This window comes from Nicotiana tabacum, chromosome 9 (genome assembly GCF_000715075.1).
Source record: "Nicotiana tabacum cultivar K326 chromosome 9, ASM71507v2, whole genome shotgun sequence".
NCBI lineage: Eukaryota > Viridiplantae > Streptophyta > Magnoliopsida > Solanales > Solanaceae > Nicotiana > Nicotiana tabacum.
Genome location: NC_134088.1, coordinates 43,210,957 through 43,231,471, shown reverse-complemented (window position 1 = coordinate 43,231,471; position 20,515 = coordinate 43,210,957). Strand labels below are relative to the sequence as shown.

At 36.3% G+C, this 20,515-nt stretch overlaps 1 non-coding gene across 1 annotated transcript; it reads left to right on the top strand.

The window, feature by feature from the left end:
• Positions 1 to 671: 671 nt before the first annotated feature.
• On the top strand, positions 672 to 778 carry LOC142164438 (small nucleolar RNA R71). Its single transcript, XR_012695209.1, has one exon. It is a non-coding gene; the product is annotated as a small nucleolar RNA R71 (small nucleolar RNA).
• Positions 779 to 20,515: the final 19,737 nt, after the last annotated feature.

Here is a 20,515-nt window from a genome sequence, read left to right as displayed (position 1 = left end):
ACAGTACATTTGCAATTTGTCCCACTTGCTTCTCCAAATTTCAGAAACCAGTGCCAAGTTCTTTGATAGCTGAACCATGAGCATCTAATCTCTCATCTGCTTTGACAATGAAGTACTTCATTAGATCTTCTAGCCCATACGGAATTGGCTATTGAGGCTGGAACTGAGGCCTCGACTGATTCAAAAAACCAGGAGCTCCTTGAAATCTAGGATTGTTTTGTTGCCATGCATTTGCAGTACCCCCAGGTGAACTCCACGAAATATCGGGGTGCTTCTGACCCATTGCATTGAAGTTATGATTTCCAACAATATTAACTTCCTCGATTGAGGCTTGAGACTCATGAGTAGGGTGTCCTTTTCCACATATATCACACGCTGCATGGGGCTCACTGTGTATCAAGGCTAAGGTCAACTTCCTTATTTCCTTGGCTATGGCATCAAGCTGTACCTGCACAGATGTGTTAGCATCATCTTGGTGAACACCAGTTGATCTTCTTCTTTCAGCACTTTTAGAGGGCCACTGATTTGCGTCTTCAGATAACTCATTTAGAATTATGACTATCTCCTCTGGAATCTTCTTCATCAACGGACCTCCAGCCGCATTACTCAATGTTCTACGTGAGGCTGGTGATAATCCATCCCAAAAATCCTGGAGTTGCATCCAGAGTTCAATTTCACTATGTTGACACTTTCGCACTATATCCTTAAATCTCTCCCACGCTTCAAACACGGTTTTAGTCTCGTTCTGGCAAAAGTTATGGATTTCTCTTCTAAACTTGCCCGTCTTAGCTGATGAGAAATATTTGTCAAGAATTTTCTGGTCATCTCATCCCATGTTCTAATCAATCCATTAGGCAAACTTCGAAGCCAGTGCTTTACATCATCTTTGAGTGTGAAGAGGAATGCCCTTAAGTAAACTGCATCCTGTGACACACCATTGTATTGAAAGGTGTTCATAATCTCCTCGAAGTCCATCAGATGGTTGTTTGGATCTTCTTTCATCTTTCCACTGAAGACACAGCTGTTTTGAAGAGTTTGAAGCAACCCTTGCTTTAGCTCAAAATTATTAGCTACAACTGGAGGTGGTCACACACTAGATAAGCCTTGGTTGTATACCGGTCTAGCATAATCACCAAATGGTCTCCCAGCACCGGGAGCTATGTTTCCGAATTGGTCTGCAGCCAAAGGTTGATTCTGAGCCATTCTCCGAGCCCTCTCCTCCTCAAAGACAAGTTGTGCATTTCGAAAAGCTGTCTCCTCAACATCTCATGCAGCTTTTTCTCATTGTTGTGCTGCCTCTCTTGTAGCCAAATCCACATTATCATCATCTCCAGCCATAATTTCTTTGGTTGAGGATTGCCCAACCTTCTCTATATTCTCGGGGAGATTTCTTTCCTTCCCTAACTGTTATAGTTGTTTCTCGATTTCTGGTTCGTATGGTACCACTTCTTTCCCAGAAGATCGAGTCATGCACCAATCTAACCTGTAGCTTGTGCACAGTCAAGGAACACCAAATGTAAAAAAGAGAAATAAAATAAAAAGAAAAATTCCTGAATTAGCACTACAAACTACTTGCGTTTTCTGTGAACAGTAACTAGCAGCGCAGGAACGGCCACTATGCCGTTGTCCGGTGGTGAAAAGCCACTGGACCAATCCCAAAAGATGCGCAATCCAATGGCGTACAAACCCTAGTTGGGCGCTCTTATAAATTCCAATCAAGATGCTGCACATCTAAATTTTGGTGATGCGATTACTGTAGCAAAACATATCCATGGAATGTAATGTCACTGAAGAGATCAGTTACTTATTTTGCGCACAAGGGAGAGGAGCATCAGTATAGAATCTTCCCATAGTCTATTGGTTTTGATCCCAAGGAAGAAACAACTAAGGCAGCTATGGATATCAATGCCAAACCTTGTGCCAGATCTGTTTGCGAAAAGGGCTCTATTATCTATAGCTTCAACAGTTGGCATCCCTATTGCAATTAATAAATCTAATCAAACAATATCAAGACCTAGCACTGCTAGAGTTAAGGTAATTTTTGACCTCTCTGATAAGTTGCCGAAAAGGGTACGTTTACAGCATGTTGTTAATTTAACTGGTAAAGTTATGGAGGTTTTCCAGGAGATTATATATGATAACTTACCTGCATATTGCACTGTTTGCAAACACCAAGGTCATGAAGAGGAGGTTTGTCATTTAGTTTTTAAAAAATCTCCAAAGGAAAAACAGATGGAGGTACATGAATTTGAATCTGTGGGAGATAAATTTCAAGGAGACTTAAGGCAAATATTGAATGAAAAAAGAGGCTTGGTTAATGGTGATCAAAGAGCTGGTGTACCCAATGTTAATGATCAGCTGGTCACAACCAAAAATTTGCAGCAGTTAGCTGATGGCAAAGGGGTCAAATCAGTAGAAAAAACACACAGTGAAGATCGAGGATCAACGGCTAGTAAAGACCAACATATACCAGTTATTACTGGTGTTGTAACAATTCTAGTTGCAGCTATTGGTGCTGAGCACAGTATGACTAATACAGGTTTTGCATTAGATCGTGGAGGTGTTGATGAGGCTTTGCTGCTGGAAAAGGGTCAGAAAAAGATAGCTATTGTTGATACAAGATTGAAGGATATCCTTGCTGCTACGGTTTTCGCGAGGATGTACACAACTACTGCTGGTGCATTGAAGGCTGCTACTGATCAAGCTAATACCTCAAATAAAACTGATATGACTAAACAAAATGGAATTACTGTTGAAGGTAGTGAAGAACAAATAATAGTTGTTACTGGTACTGTAACAGTTCCATTTGCAGCAGATATTACCGGAATTACTAAGGATTCGAAGAATGTTCTAGGTGCAGTTATCGATCGAGTTTCGTCAACTGTTACTAAGGGTCGAGCTGCTGGCCAAAAATCTATTGAAGCAGGGCATTGTCAGGGGCAAACAACTTTACAAAAATTATCAGATGGAAATGAGAAAGGAGCTGGTGCAGAGGTAGTAACAGGGAGTGATCAACAGCAGCTGGTGCAGTTGCAGCCTAAGGAATTTGAATCAATTACTACTGCTATCATACATGGTGTTTTTAATCCGAAATCCAAAGGCACTGGAGGTGATGAATCAAGTGATCGACCTACTACTGCAATTAAAGTAGTTGAAAAACTAGCAGGTTTTAAAGATTCTGATGTGCATGATAAAGGGCAAGATTTTGAAGGTGTTGAGGCTTTGGATAGTTCAACAGCTAAAGTTGTGAAGGCAGTGGGTAAACATGGTAACCATCACCAAAAACCTGTAGCTGAGCGTGCAATTGCTGGTGCAAAAACAGCTCTGTTGTAGGCTGAAGATACTGCTGCTTTGCATGGAGGTTTAAAGATTGATAACAATGATGTGAAGAATGATGAAGACTGGACAATGGTATCCAGCAAAAAAAGGAACTCCAAACAATTTGAAGATGAAGCATATTGAAAAGATTTCAAGAGACAGTGATGCACCAGGTAGTTCAAATCCATTTAATGCTCTTGTCAATGTGAAGTTTGATTGGAACAGTGCTGGGAAAAACTTGCACCTTGTGCATAACAATTCTACAACTCTAGCTGATTTAAATTTTACACGCAGGACATGGGCAGAACAAGCAAAAAAGGATGAAGAGGGTGAAGTGTTTGTTCCGTATGGAGAGCAACAATGCCAGATAATCACAGCAGTAGGCTTGAAGAGTTATTCAGGTGAGATTATTTCAGACCATGACCGGGCATTTTTTGATGCTTTGGATAGTCCAAAACCTCATAAAGGCGCATTTTCAGCTGGCTCAAAAACAACTGCACTGGTGCTGAAATTTAGACATGAACCAGGTAGTGTACAATCAGGTAAGAACCTCACCAAAAAGCTGAATTTAGAGCTTCTGCAACGAAGCATATTGCCAAGAAGAGGCATGAACCATTATGGATGGTCGCACAAGAATTAGCTAATCAACATCTAGAGGCCAACTTGCTTGTAGCCATTTATGATGAAGGTGAGGAAGATGAATTACTTGCATATTGTCGGGAAGAGGCGGTTAGAAATGGAGAGTTATCTCCTATGCATAGTGGAAAAAAGAAGGTGAATGAAGGAGTAGCACTCAGGCAACTCCAAATAAGAGCTGCAAAGCAAAAAGGGGTTGCCCCCACCACATCTACAAGGTCCCATCGATTGGAGAAGAAATGAAAATTTTTGAAGATTTATTGAAGATAGTTGAAGAGGAATTTAGGGAACTTCAAATTGAAGAACTCACACGTATGATGAATGAGGGGCAAGACTCTAATTTCTACATTATTTTATTTTATCATTTTCAAAGCATCATCACATGTAATATCATCAAGGAGTATGTTATAAACTCTGTGATGATCATAGAGTATTAAGTTCTTTCTAGTTCGTATTTTCTTCATGCGTGCTAGTTGACAAGGTTTTTTATGCCTCAATAGGAATTATAAGGTAAGGTCCAGCACAGTGTGTGCTATATTCCTATGCCTTTGGGAAGATCCAAGCGGCTATGAGATTATACGCCCTTGTGAGACTTTTTGCTGGCAGCTACACCATGATCCTCTACATGAGGCTGCCATCTTAAAGCAATGGAGGCGCAAATGAGTGATTATATAGCCAAGGCATAGAGGCAACAGTATCGTAGCTAGTCCCCTTACTTGTACTTTTCCTTTGTTATTTCTTTTTTCTTTTATTATTAATAAAATAGCTACTAGGCATACCTAGTAGTATAATTTACCAAAAAAAAATTTATTTCCAGTACTATTGATTGCCAATCCCCGGAAACGACACCAAAATTTGACGAGCACAAAACACACACTTAAATATACTCGTTAGTCGAATATAGTATAATATAATATCGTATCCACAGGGATTGGAGTTAAATCATATTTTTGTAGTTTATAGCTTAATTGCTATCCAAGATAATCAAATATTGAGATTTATGAGATTAAAACTAAAAGTAACTAAGAGTCTAAACTATTGGCTGATGACAATTGCAACAAGAGTAAGCAAAGAAGATATCAATGGGAGAAAATAGGGGTTGATTTGATAGGTGCAAAATACTTATCTGGGATTTAACTCTAGTTAATTCACTTCTAAGGTTCAAGTGAGTCTCTCGAATTAACTCTATTATTAGTTCGAATATTCAGTAGAAACTCCTCTCTCGATTAAGTTTCAACCTCACAAAATGAACTAAGTTAAGCTCGGTGAAGATATGCAAGAATTCGTACTGGATTGGTTTGTAAGAGAACCTTTTTCGATTATTCTTCTAACTATGTCTAAACAATAATTCAACTAGCCTCTTTCGATTACTAAGAAGAATCAATGAATTCAATCAACAAGATAATGCAAAAGCATCACAAGTTACGCCTCTTTCAACAAGTAAAACACCCAAAATGATTCAATACATAAAAACTAGAGTTAATATCCACAAACAATTCTCAAAACACCAAATCCATCAATTCCTAAAGAAGAATTACTCCATAGATATGGAGAAATTCATCGCAAATAAGTTTAAGTTAAAGAAAAACATAAAACAATTCAAACCCTTGTCTTGAGTGGCGATTGAAGGATGAAATCCTTGTGCTCTTTCTTCTCCAACTTCTACTTAGCCTCCTTAGGTCTAAAGTATGTCAAAAGTCCTCAAAATACCATTTTTCCATGTATATATACCAAGTAGGGTCGGGCCCAAATAATTATACCTTCTCCTACGCGAAAAAGGACACTTTTCCTGGATAGGGGACGTGCGCGGCCGCGTACCCGGAGATGTGCTCGCGCACTTGGTCGCGCATTTTGCATAGTACACTGCCTCACATACACACTCGGTGCGCGATCATGCACTTGGGTGACGTCCGGCTTGATTCTTTATTTCTCTCTTTGAATGCACTAGTGTCCGTTGATCCCCGAACTCGATCCCAACTTAATCCTTTGATTTTTACTCAGACTTCAAAGCTCCAAAATAGTACGAATTCATGCCACAACATCTACATAGCTTGGAATCACTCCTTTAAGGCATAAAACACACAATTAGTGTAAAATACTAGCGATTAAGGCTCAAACTCAATTAAAGTGTAGTAAATTAGAGTGCGATAAGCAACTAAAACACGCAATTATAGTCTAACATCATTGTTGCTGTTGTTGTTATTTCGGGACAATAGAAAAGTTTGTTAATATTCCTTAGATATTGGAAATAGAATAGAATAAGTGTAAAAAGAATGATACATTTTAAAAATAAAAATAAATGAGAATTTTAAAAGCAACCTTGTAATCACACATATAACTAAAAGAAATTTTCTTTCCATTAGAGAATTAAAAAATATAATTTTTTCCATTTAATTATTTCAATAAGTTGAGCCTTCGGTATATTGGTCCTTTTGAGGTGCTTGAGAGAGTGGGAGAGGTGGCTTATAGACTTGCATTGCCACCTAGTCTATCAGGTGTTCACCCAGTGTTTTATGTTTCTAAGCTCCAGAAGTATTATGGTGACATGTCACATATTTTGGACTTCAGCACGGTACAACTGGACGGGTATCTGACTTATGATGTGGAGCCGGTGGCCATTTTGGACCGGCAGGTTCAAAAGTTGAAGTCAAAGAATATAACATCAGTGAAAGTTTGTTGGCGAGGTCAACCGATCGAGGAGGCTACTTGGGAGGACGAGCGGGAGATGCGGAGAAGATATCCACACCTATTTGAGACTTAATGTATGATTCTAGTCCCATTCGAAAATGCATGTTTGTTTAAGAGGGGAGAATGTAATGAACCGGCCGGTCATTTTGTGTATTGTAGCCCCATTCCATGATTTATTACCTCTTCTATGTTCATTTGTGGTTTTGTGACTTGCCGGGGTTGTTGGTTTAGTTTCGGGGATGTTTCGGAGTTAATTTGGATAATTAATCCCAATGTTGGAAGCTTAAGTTGAAAGAGTTAAGACTTTTGTCTAAACGACTCCGGAATGGGATTTTGATGGTTTCGATAACTTCATACGGTGATTTCGGACTTAGGCATATGTCCGGATATTGATTTATAGGTCCGTAGGTTGATTTGATATCGTTTGGCAAAAATCGGAAAGTTGAAGGTTTGGAAGGTTGAGAAGTTTAACCGAGAGTTGACTTTGTTGATATTGGGTTCGGATTTTGGTTCCGGGACTTGGGATAGGTCCATTATGTCATTTGGGACTAATGTGCCAAATTTGAGGCCATTCGGAGTTGGTTTGATATGATCCAGCATTAGTTTTAAAAGTTGGAAGTTTATTAGTTTCATTAGGCTTGAATTGGAGTACAATTCATGGTTTTGATGTTCTTTGATGTGATTTGAAGCTTCGAGTAAGTTCATATTATATTTTAGGACTTGTGGTATGTTTGAATGGGGTCCAAGAGGCCTCATGGGTGTTCCGTATGGTTAACGGATCATTTTGGATTGGGTGATTATTGCTGAAGGTTTAAGGTTTCTAGTGTGATCGCATCTGCGGTGGGCATGGCCGCAGATGCGGAGCCGCGGGTGCAGATTAAGGGTCGCAGAAGCGGAAAGGGAAGCTGTTCAGGGAGTCTAAAGATGCGAACAGTTTGGTGCAGGTGCGCAAAGAGTCCGCAGGTACGGAGCCGCAAAAGCGGCTAGGAGCCCGTAGAAGCGGACGAGCGGGGAGTTAAGTGATTTCCGCACCTACGAAGGATTTTTCGCAGATGCGACGCTGCAGGTGCGAGTTTTGTCCGAAAAAGCGGATTGCCGGATTATGGGAGAGAGCCATAGATGCGGCCAACTTTCCGCGGAAGCATGACCGCAGAAGAGGTTAAGTGACCGCAGGTGCGGATTTACTAGCAGAGTTATATTCAAAGGGTTTCATTGTTTTTCTCATTTTGGGAGGGTTTTTGCTACAGTTGAAGAGGTAAGTGAAGTTTAATCACTTTTATTGATAAATATTGATTACCCGTTGATTATTACACCTAGTTTATGTGAATTTGAAGTGAAAATTTGGGAATTTTAGACCATGGTATTGGAGAGTGAGATTTGGAGATTAGAGGGTCTATTTGTGGATAGAATTGGATGAAATTAGTATAGTTGGACTCGTAATTGAATGGATATTCAGAATTTGTGAGTTTTGTCGGGCTCCGGAATGTGAGTTCGGGGTTGACTTTGCATATTTGATTCAAGACTTTAGCTTTATATTTGGGAATTATTTCTTGTGGTTATTGTTGATGGTATTAAGTTATTTTGGCTAGATTCGAGCCGTCCGGAGATTGATCCACGCGGGAAGGGCTTGTTAGAGGAGTGATTTGGCTTGCTTGAGGTAAGTATCTTACCTAAACTTGGTTAAAGCATTAGTTTCCTGAATTATCTATGATAGCTACGTGCTATGAGTGGCGCATATGTGTGGGGTTGACCCTATATGCGTGCACCGGGGTACTATTTTCATGCTCGGGGTAGTGCTTAGGCTATGCCATGCCTTGAATTGATTGTTAAGCTTTAAGATATGATGTTTCTCCTATTTGTACCCCTTTGTGAGCTATTTTTACCACATCTGAGATTTCGTTGAGGTTATTCTCCCGATTGAACCTGATAAATTGCTATTTCGTGATGAAATTGTGTGTTCTAGCTGTGATAGCACACATTGCATATGCCTACACCATAGCATATTATTTATACCTCACCAAGAGTATGAAACTTGATAATCATTGGTCATATACATGTATTCTCGTATATTTCTTTCTGTGTGTTATAATCTGGAATGGTAGCTTGTGACCATGTCGGGCGGATTGTGATTGTTGGCACGTAAGTTGTCTGTGCGGTCGATATTATTGGTACGTGATTTGGCTGTACAGCACATGAGTTATCCGTGCTGTCAATATTATTAGAACGTGAGTTGTCTGTGCACCGTGTGGATATGGATCCATCCCCCTAGGTTCACCCTCTCATGTTTCTCTTGATGGTGTACACGCGTATTTGAGCAAAACTGATAAGTTGTTTAGTACGGATATGAAATTATTGAGGAAAGTCTGGTCAATGTTTGTTTTGGATTTTGCATTTCATCTTTACTTGCAATTTCCATGGTTATTTACCTGATTTATTTTCATATCATTTTTATATGCCATGTCATTGACTGAACAGAGAACTTGAGTAATTGCACACACACTTAGAGGGTTCTTTTTGTACTTTATGAGTTGATCACATTATTGTTCTGTACTCGTTAAATTGATTAAATTGTATATGTTATAGCAAGTATCACTTATAATTCGTGTTTATTTTACCTCGCTGAGGTTAGTTATGATACTTGTTGAGTACATTGGGTCAGTTGTACTCATACTATACTCCGCACTTAATTATGCAGATTCAAGTGTTGGGACCAGTCATCAGTAGCGGAGTTTCTTGTTGAGCTGAGTATCGTTAGACGAGGTAGAGCTGCATTCTCACCCGTAGTCTTAGCGTCTCTTTTCTAATGTACTGTTGTTTTTAGTTCAGACGGTATTGTTAATTAGTTTTATACTTGTATTCCGTTATAGAGTTCATGACTCTATATTTACCAGTTTCTACAGAACTCATCATGTATTAGCGGTATTGTGCTATATTAAGCTTTCAGACTCCTGTTATTTCTATCTTTTTTGTTATTTTTATTATTGTTATATTCGACTTGTCTAGTAAGTGTGTTAGGCATCATCACAACGGGTTAGAATTTTTGGATCATGACACAATTCCATGCTGATAAATTACGACTAAAAAATTGTATAATTATAGTCAATTAAACTAAAATCCAATTATAAGATGGTTTTTCAAACAAGCGTTTATTGTTTAATTGCTTCATCGTAAAATAAATTTCTTGTGGCTTCTTGTGGATGTGATTTTGGCCCTTGACCAGATTCTACATCCATCATCTCTATTTAACTGAACAAGGAAAATTTTGGACTAAAATGGCCCAAAGATACTCTTAACATAGTATGATATTGTCCGCTTTGGGCCAAGATCACACGATTTTCCCAAAATGCCTCTCATCATTAAGAGTATTCAACTCATTATAAGTATATCAATTTTTCTTTTTTACTTTTCATGTGAGACTTTATTCACACACACCCAATAATCTCTCCCTTGAACTAAGTTTCACATGACCTATCATGATTTATGGGCTAATTTGGAGATTAAACGAGTGCTACCCACATGATCCGAGTATTTACAGTCACCGAAGCCCAATGAGAGATTGTGTTTGCATCTTCGAAGCTATGATTAAATATAGTAAACCACCCCATAGACGGGCAAAGGCACTAAGTCAGGCCATACACCATCACTCCACGATCTCCGTACTCATCCAGCCAAACCATTCAATTGAGGCGTCTTAGGCGGAGTTTTCTGATGATAAATTCCTTGTTCTCTATAATAGTCATTATAGGGAACACATTCACCATCATTGTCAATGCGAATATATTTTAATTTCATCCCCATTTGTTTCTCAGCTAAAGCCCGATATTCCTTAAACACGCTAAGTGCTTGATCTTTGGATTTTAAAGGATATACCCAAAGCTTGCAAAAATGATCATCAATGAAGGTCACAAAGTAAAATGCTCCACCTTTTGATTTTAATTTAAAAGGAACACACAAATCAGAGTTTCATAGATCCAATAATTCGGGCTTTCTTAAATGAGGATGGCTATGAAATGAAACCTTTTTCTGTTTGCCAGCTAAATAATGGACACACTTTTTCATCTTTGCTTGTTTCGCTCCAGAAGGAAAAATTTTCTTAGCCAAACACATAATGCCTCTCTTACTCATATGATTCAGTCTTTTGTGCCACAATTTTGATAAAGTATCACTTTTCACCAGATTTATGGAGTCATTAAAAATAGATCCTTATGTCATATAAATGAGAAGACTTGACTCCTCGAGCCACTACTAATGAGTCCTTGGTGAGATTCCATTGGCCATTAAAGAGGGCATTATGGTAACCTTCATCACCTAATCTTCCTGCAGAGATATAATTGAAAGGAAAATCTGGAGCATGCTTGATATTATGTAGAACTAACGTTGAATCATTACCAGTCTTCAAACAAACTATGTCAACACCAAATACCTAAACCTCACTGGCATTGCCCATCTTTATCACTCCAGAGTCAACATGAGTATAACATGAGAAAAAATCTTTTCTTGGTGTGACATGTGAGGTAGCTCCAGAATCTACTATCCAGCTCGTCTCATGGGATACTAGATTGATGACGTTTTCATCATAAGCAAAAAGAAGGTCATCTCGAACAATAACAATAATATTGTTCTCGTTATTTTCAACTTTCTTTCCATCTCTAGTATCTTGCTTCAACTTGTGGCAGAACCTTTTGTTGTATCATTTCTTGCCACAGTGGTTGCACGAATAATTCTATTATTTGGACCTAGAAATATCACTTGATTGAGAAATTATCAAACAACAAAAGAGGAATATACCAAAAGAGACATAAAAGAGAAATATGCCAAAAGAAATCCCTCTCACTGAGATACCACTTGTTAGGATCGAAATAATCAGGTGCCGTGCGGAAGCTAGTAAAGTAAGACTTGAACAACGATAGATCAGACAACAAAAGAAAAATAGATTAAAAGAGACATAAATGTTTAACGTGGTTCGATCAATTGACCTAAGTTCACAGGCGGAGATGAGAAATCCGGTATATAAAAGATAATACAAAATATCGAGAGAACAATCTCATAAAGAGACACACACAAGTGATATGATAACACTTGCCTAAAAGTTTTCCCCCTAAATAAGACTCTCAAATGCCTTTAAGGCTACATTGTGGATGCTATTGAATGAGAAGAAGGAAGGATCCTTAATTTATAGAAGTCCAAAACTGTCACGACCCTAATTTCCTATCTTAGGATGTCGTGATGGCACCTAATTTCTAAGACTAGGTAACCCTAACAATCATTGGTAGCTAAACAGAAATAACAAATAGAGATGATTAAATAAATCGATAAAGCTCATAATAACTCCAAAATGAAACATCAACATAATCCCCAAAACCAATGGAACTGAGTCATAAGCTCTATAGAATGCTCTAAAATCTCTAATACAACATTATCTAATAAAAGGATAAACAATAATGAGAGGATAACAGAAGGTAACTCCAAGGCCTGCGGATGTCGAGCAGGTATACTTTGAAGTCTCCGAAAATAGATCAATGCTTACTAACGTCCGGCACGGGCAGATGTGCCTGGATCTGCACAAAATGTGCAGAAATGTAGTATGAGTACACTACAATGGTACCCAATAAGTATCAACCCTAACCTAAGTAGAGTAGTGACGAGGCCAGGTCAAGACATCTACTAGGACAAGATAAACTGAACAGAGTATATTAAAGACCAATAATGGAGAACGAGGAAATGAATGATAACAAGGCAGTATAATAATGTAGGCTAATAACAAAATTTAAGGCAAGAAAGGCAACGAGAGGTGAACACGCGGTGAGAACAACAAGTAATCAAATATGGACAAGCACAAGACAATGAAGAAAACAACAAGAACTGTTCAACCAGCAAGCCTTTTTAACATAGAATGTAAAATAAGAATCATAATCGAGGTACCACACCTCATAACCACATTTCACAATTTCAATCATAATATTTTGATGTATCACCGCGTGAGCCTTGCATTTATTTTCAAAAATATTTTTCCGAAATAGCTACACGCGTTTTAGCCCCCTTATCTCACCACGTGGCTTCAAGTAATTCCCTCACTAACAATACACGTATAATCCCACCTTATCTCACCGCATGCGTATCAACCCCTATCCTTATACTACCGCATGCGTATCAATATCACAACACAATAATCAACTCACACCACATGTGCACATATGCCACAATACTTACCAAAATCAACAATACCAATGTCACCACAATATATAGCCCAGGGCTCAATCACAATGTGTACAAGAATCTCAATAACAACAAAATAAATGATGAATACTTAACAAGGAAAGATATCTCAACAATTAATAACAATGTGATAATGACTTTCACAACTTTAATATCAATAACTCAACAAGAGGATATTTCACGAAATAACAATTTCAAGTATGAGTAATTAAATAATAAAAGGGGTAACAAGACAATAAGGGAGGTAACACTTCAACTAAAGTATATAAGGGCAATTACAATAATAAAGGATAGAACAAATGCTAACAAAGTCAATTAGAGCATGTGAAAGTAAATTTAACAATGAAAGATGCAATATGTTTTAATGATTTCAATTAAATACATGGAAGAAGTCTAAAAGTCTAAACCGATCAAATACCACATATAGCCCGTATACACACTCGTCACCTTGTGTACACGTCTTTCGCATAGTACAATTAACACACAGCATCTCAAATCCCAATGGGTAGTTCCCTCACACACAGTTAGGCAAGATACTTACCTCCACTAGGCCAAATCAACCCTCCAAAATAGTTTTTCCCCAAATATTCGCCTCCATACGGCTCAAATCTAACCAAAAATGACTTAATATCATTAAACAATGCAAGAAAAATCATTTCCAATAGATAAAGCTTTGATCATTATTCAATTCTCCAAAAGTCAACCCTCGATCTCACCCGGTCAAAACCCGGGCCCAAGGATAGATTCCGACTATCCATAACTTCACGAATCCATATATGTATTTTATTTTCAAATCCGAGTCCAAATCGATTCTCAAAACTCAAATCTTCATTTTTTAAAATATTGACAAAAATCCCTAAATTTCCTCTTTGATTCACATAAATTTGATGTTAAATCTAAGATATAGTCATGAAATATAGTTAGAAGTTGATTAGAATCACGTACCCAATGTTTGTAGATGAAAATCTCCTCTCCAAATTGCCTCCTACCGAGTCCAGGGTTCTAAATGAGAGAAAATGAGATGAAATCCCGACTTTTCACCCTTTTGATCAAATGCAGATGTCGCAATTGCGACATTGAGTTCACAATTGCAAACCCTCGCAATTGCGAAGAAAGCCTTGCAATTGCGGCTGCTGACAAACCCAGGAGATGTTGCAATGCAAAGTCTGTCCTCCTCGCAAATGCGAGAAAATTCTCACAAATGCGAACTCACCTACCAAAGGCCAAACTTTGCAAATTTGCGATACCTGAGCCCCCTCCCCCGTCGTGTTCGCAATTGTGATGCTGGTGCTTAAAATTGCGATAACCGCAACACCAACACACCAGCAATCCTGTTTTCAATCCAAAACTTTCTGAAACACGTCTGAAATTCATCAGAACCCTCGGGGGCTCCAAACCAGACATCCACACAAGTCTAAAAATATCACATGAACTCGCTCGCGCCATCAAAATATAAAAATAACATCTACAACTACGAATCGGACATCAAAACGCATGAATTTCAAACCAACTCCAAATGACATCAAATTTTGCAGACAAGTTCCAAATAGCACAATGGACTTGTTCTAAGTCCCAAAATCAAATTTCGAACCCTACAGCCAAAAGTCAACCTACGGTTAAACTTGAAAAATGTTCTAAACCTCAAATTACCAACTTTCGGCAAAACAACACAAATAAACCTACGAACCTCCGAATTCAATTTCGGACATACGTCCAAGTCTAAAATCACGATACAAACCTATGAGGGCCATCAAAACACCGTTCCAGGGTTGTTTTTACAAAAGTCAAAGTTTGGTCAACATTTCTAACTTAGGCTTCTGAACAAGAACCAAAGGGTCCAAATCAACCCAAAACTTTCCGGAACAAAACTAACCAACCCCGCAAGTCATAAAACAACAAATACACATGTGTGAAGCATCGAAAGGAAAACGGGGCGCAAATACACAAAACGATCGGTCGGGTCGTTACAAAAAAAAAATTCTCCGAAAAAAAATACTAACCAAATATGGAAGAATTATATTTTTCCTTTTCATATAAGGTAAAATCAATTGTGGAAAATATATTGTCCTTCGTTCAAGAGATAGGAAAATCAAATATGGTAATAAAATCACGACAAACACCTAACAATTCTCTCTATTTGCCTAAATTTTTTGACAAAATAAACTTGATCTACCTTTTTCACATAATTTTCAATAAGTTGCATCTCCAAATCTCCACCACAAAGTTTGTCTTAATGTGAGTAGCACTCTGGTTAAATTTCTAACACAAATATCATAATTATCGTCAAATAGGTTGCGACTAGAACTAAACCCGCCTAAATTAACTTGCGTTAAATCTTGTTCTAGTGCCACTTATTAGACTAAAATAATTTAAAAATACTCTTAACATAATGCGGTATTGTCCGCCTTGAATTAAGAGCGTTACACCATTAAAATATTTTTCTTTTTTTACGTTTTATGTAAGACTTTATTCACATCGAACATAAATTTTATTATTTAATTATAATTGCCTCATAAAAGAGATGAGTATCGATCGCTTTAGTACTCCAGACAAGACCATTAAATTTAAGAATTGCCTACAACTGAAGACTGATACTTTAAGTGGCGACCAAACAATTCACGGTTTCAGAAATGAATGACTCACTCACTAGTAATTCAATGGTACTCCCTTCTATACACGTTTTGGGACAATTTTATCTTTGACACACCTATTAAGAAAATAATGAATTTTTAAAGAAAATATGTGTATTTATTAAATTAATCTTAATTAATTATTATCTTGACATATTGAAATATATAAATAAGGACAAGTTTTAAAAAAATAAAATTAATTTCTTCTGATTAAATAAATAGACGCTTATTTTAGACCAAAATAAAAAAATAAAATGATCATTTATTATGGACAAGAGGGAGTATCATTAAATTCTTTCTATTTACCTTCCCTTGCTGCCAAAAAAGAAAAAAATAAATTCGAGAATTCAGTCAAAAAGTCGTCTTGTGTTTGCCTTTTACCTAGCTAATTTCCTATACCTATTTAACAAGAAGACTACTTAAAAGAACTATTAAATGTGTTTTGCTTTGGCTTCCTACATAAGGCTTTGAAAATACATTGGAACTCACAACAACGTGCCATTGTACTGCAGATGCCGATAAAAGACAACAAGTGACAGACAAAATCCAGCTCCATTTGTTTTTAAAATATCGTGTCTGGGGCCTCTCCCAACTCGAAGATAAATATTTATTGCTATTATTTTTATCCTTTTTTCTAAATGTAGAAGCGCCATAAATTTATCAGCACCACTGGTAAACTTATTATGCTCTTCTTTCATATCGATTAAAACATAGGTCAATGACCCGTTTAGCAAATTTTAGATCATAACTTAGAGTATGTACGTTCCGAGCTTTAATGAGATCACTTCGTGATTTTGTATTCTAAAAAAAAGGGAAATGGAAAAAAGAGAGTTATATTTCCACTAGATTCGTTAATAAGTGTAACGATATTTCTTTAGCCTTTTTATTTTGCTTTCCAATTCAAACACTTCTTTATGGGTTGAGTTTATTTTTTGTTGAAATTGGAATCAGTAAAGATTCTCTAATCAAATTCATACAGGTTGAACGACATAAATGATGTGGACTTTTGAATATCGTTTTGAGGCCTTGGTATTAGTAAAATAGTCCTAATTGCATACTTCGATTTCCTAAATACGTGCTACAACAGAGATGAGTGGCAAACGGGCGGGTCGGGTCAAATGTGGGACGGGTCGAAAATAAGTAATGAAAAAATGAATAAATTATCCGATCCGACACATATTTAATACGGATAAAAAACGGATTAACGACAGATAGTATGGGTAACCATATTATCCATGACTTCATGAATATGATCACATTTGGGAGAATTCCTAATCTCCCAAACTCGAGAAACCTCCAATTTGAGGTTTTACAAATATAAAAGTTAAACCCATTAGATATCCATTGATTATTCATTTTCTAAATGGATAATATGGTTCTTATCCATTTGACCCGTTTTTAAATAGTTCATTATCCAACCTATTTTTAGTGGATAATATGGGTGACTAACTGTTTTCTTTTAACCATTTTGTCACCCCTAGTCAAAATTAAATATAATTGCGGAAGCCAATTGAAAATCTTCTACATTTCAAATCAAGTCACAAAATATTTTTTCATTTCCAAAATTATACATGAAACTTTTCATAAAAATGACATAATCAAATTAAATAAATTTTTTTATCATTTTATATTAAATATTGGTGTATTATTTTTATAAAGTTTGCCCCAATAACTTAAGATAGGGAGACTCTATGACACTTATTAAGTACCGAAGTGATGTACTGAGTCCTTAGGGGCCCCGCTTACTTTACCAGAGGTATGATACGTGGCATGCGGTCAGAGCTAAGATGACTCTCTTCTTGAGGTATATGGTGAGGTACCACTCCTATTTCATGATAGCTATAATGTTGTTTTCTTAATTTATACTAGTCGGGTATTAGCCCAAGTGTTTAATTCTATTTTTTGGTATAGAAGATCCATAGATAGTTGTGAAAAGTTGTAGTAATGGGGTTATACACGATATACATAAAAATATATTTATTTTACTTAGTCTCTTTGTTATTATCATGAAAAGCGTCATGTATGATTTTGAATTGGAAAATATTTTATCATTTAACTTGAAAATGTATATGATTTTCAAGGAGCTTCCTTAGAAAAAAAATTAATTTTCATGCATATGATTTTGGTGCATCACATGATTTGGTTCGCTCGGATTGAATAGTGTATCGGGTGTCGATCACGTGATTTTGGATCATAACAAACTTGATATCAGAGCTTTCAACAGATAAATCCAATTAATACGCAGTAATTTCTTAGTATATTATTTAAGAATTCATGGATAGATCATCATGGCTTACGAAACAAGGTAACTAGCAAATTCCAGAATTTCATATTAATGGGCTGTAAACCAGGACACTGACGCACAGAGTTTCGGCTTATTTGTTGTCCGTTTTATCTTCACTTTTTAAACTCTCTAATTATTACCTATCCGTCACGGTTTATATTACATTCCGTATTTTCGTACCATAAAGTTTTGGGAATAAAATTATTTCGTGATTATAAGAATTATGTTATTTTAAACAAGTAATGAGTAAAGTGGTGAAGGTGAGAGGGTAAGCAAATTGAAAAAAATGAATTTTATCGAAGTTTGATATTTTGGGATAAAATATGACAATAGTATCATACAAGGTACCACATAGCCATGATAGTGAGGTTGTATAAAGTATGCTAAAAATGAGCAATATTTTAAATAATTTGGAATAATTTTTAAGTATATGAATAATTGGTTAATGGGAGATTAACAAATTAATTATTATATTGTTGGATAAGATTGACCATCCCAAAACGTGGCAGCAGCATAAGAGTCTTTTAGTGACTCTTAGATCACCTTTCTAGGTGTTACTTTGAAAGGAATTCTTGGCTAAGCCATACAAAAGTTCTAAATCCACAAAGTATATGAAAAGGGGTAACGTTATTTAGCAAAAGCCTTAGAAGATTTCTCCAATTCAATAAAGTCACAAATCCATTTCTATGTGCATTCAAAAACGTGAATGTTTATATGTTACAAAGTTCTGATAAATTCAAACACTTCTTTGAGGATTGGTCTTTGTAAAAGAACTTAGAAGATGCAGGTTGTGACAAATACTACATATATTAGTTAGAAGTTGAGGAGGATTGCCACTTATTTTTGCACTCTCTGATGTCAATTGATATCTTGAATAAGTTCATTATACTCATGTGCAAGTTGAAGCTCTTGAAAGGATATATCGTGAGTGTCTCAAACAGGGGCGGCATGACCCTAAAGCAAGTGAACCACTTGTTTTAGGCCCCAAAAATTTAAGGGCCCCAAAATTACTATTTTTCTATATATAGTAGTATATTATTTATATAATTATCTCTTATTATTGATAAATTTATTTCTTTATTGTCATATTAATTTTTGATAACTCGATTTCTTCCTCTAATTAATATAACTAAAATAGTTTTCTGTCAATCTTATTTTACTTTTTTACTTAATTATATTTCACTATTCATTAGTTGGTCACGTAACTATATCTAATAATCTAACTTATTATTTATTTTTCTTACATAAATTATACTCTCTCCGTCCCAATTTATATGAAAGTGTTTGACTGGATATGGAGTTTATGAAATAAAGGAAGACTTTTGAAACTTGTAATCTTAAATAAATCGTATAAATTTGTGGGCTAGAAATTATCTCATTAATAGTAAAAAGAAAAATTTAAAGTTGAATTGTTACCAAATATAGAAAGGGACTTACTAAAAAAAAGGAGTCACTTAAGTTGAGACGAAGGAAGTATGTATTCTGGGTTCTCCCATTTCAGTTGTGATGCAATCAACGTTAAATTTATTTAATTTTCTTTACTTTATAAGACTAAGTTCTTATTTTTTTTATTCCACATCCTCATTTGTCTAATTTTTTAAAAAATGGATGTTCATTATATATATATATATATATATATATATATATATATATATATATATATATATATATATATATATATATATATATATATATATATATTGGGGGATCGGGTTGCACGAGGTTTCGGATGATGTTGGGCCGCCCCTGGTCTCAAACCCAGTTCAGTGCATCGCCAACATTACATAGAAACTTTACAATTCAAGCACCAACGTTAATTCACTTTTCAAATAGCAACGTTGTTGCTAAGTTCTTAAGGAAAGGTTTCGGTTAAGATTTTCTTTGCATAGCAACGTGATTCGAGCTTTTCATACGACTTGTTCCATATTTTGTCACAATTAACGTGTATTAGAGGATTGTCAAGAGAATCGACTCAGGTATGTTAAGGCTATCCCTTCTTTCTTTTTGGCATGATCAATACGATACAAACGAATCGAGCAAATGCACAATTTTTATAAATGACTCTATTCATAAAAATATTAGGGGTATCTATATTCTTAATTCCCTATATGAATTATTATTATATATTCTGTTCATGGGTCTCAGAAAAATATGTATTTAATAAAATTTATCCGACATGCATATTATTTTTATGACATTCCAAGAAAATCTTATTAACGTATTTCTTATGCATTTCATGCATTTATACATGTACATTGACCCATGACCAAATGGCATTATATACGCGTATATTATATGTATATGGGATATGAGAAAAAGGTTATGGTGTTATATACGCATCACCACCTGATCAGCTGGTATACGTTGATGATTTGCCCACAGTGGCCGAAATGATATGATGTGATGCCCTCAGAGGCTTGATGATATTATAAACACATATACATATGCATGGTATGGCATTTATACGCATATGCATGACGTTATAAAAATGAAATGATTCACAAAGCTATGCAGACGTACATGTCGAGTCTTTTACTCCATGTTTCTCTCATGTCTATTATTTATGATTTTCATTCCTTACATACTCGCTACATTATTTGTAATGACGTCCCTTTTGCCTGGGGACGCTGCGTTTCATGCCCGCAGGTCTCGATAGACAGGTCGAGAGTCCTCCAAGTAGGCGATCAGCTCAGCGGAAGATGTTGGTACACTCCATTTGTTCCGGAGTTTCTTATGTGGTCAG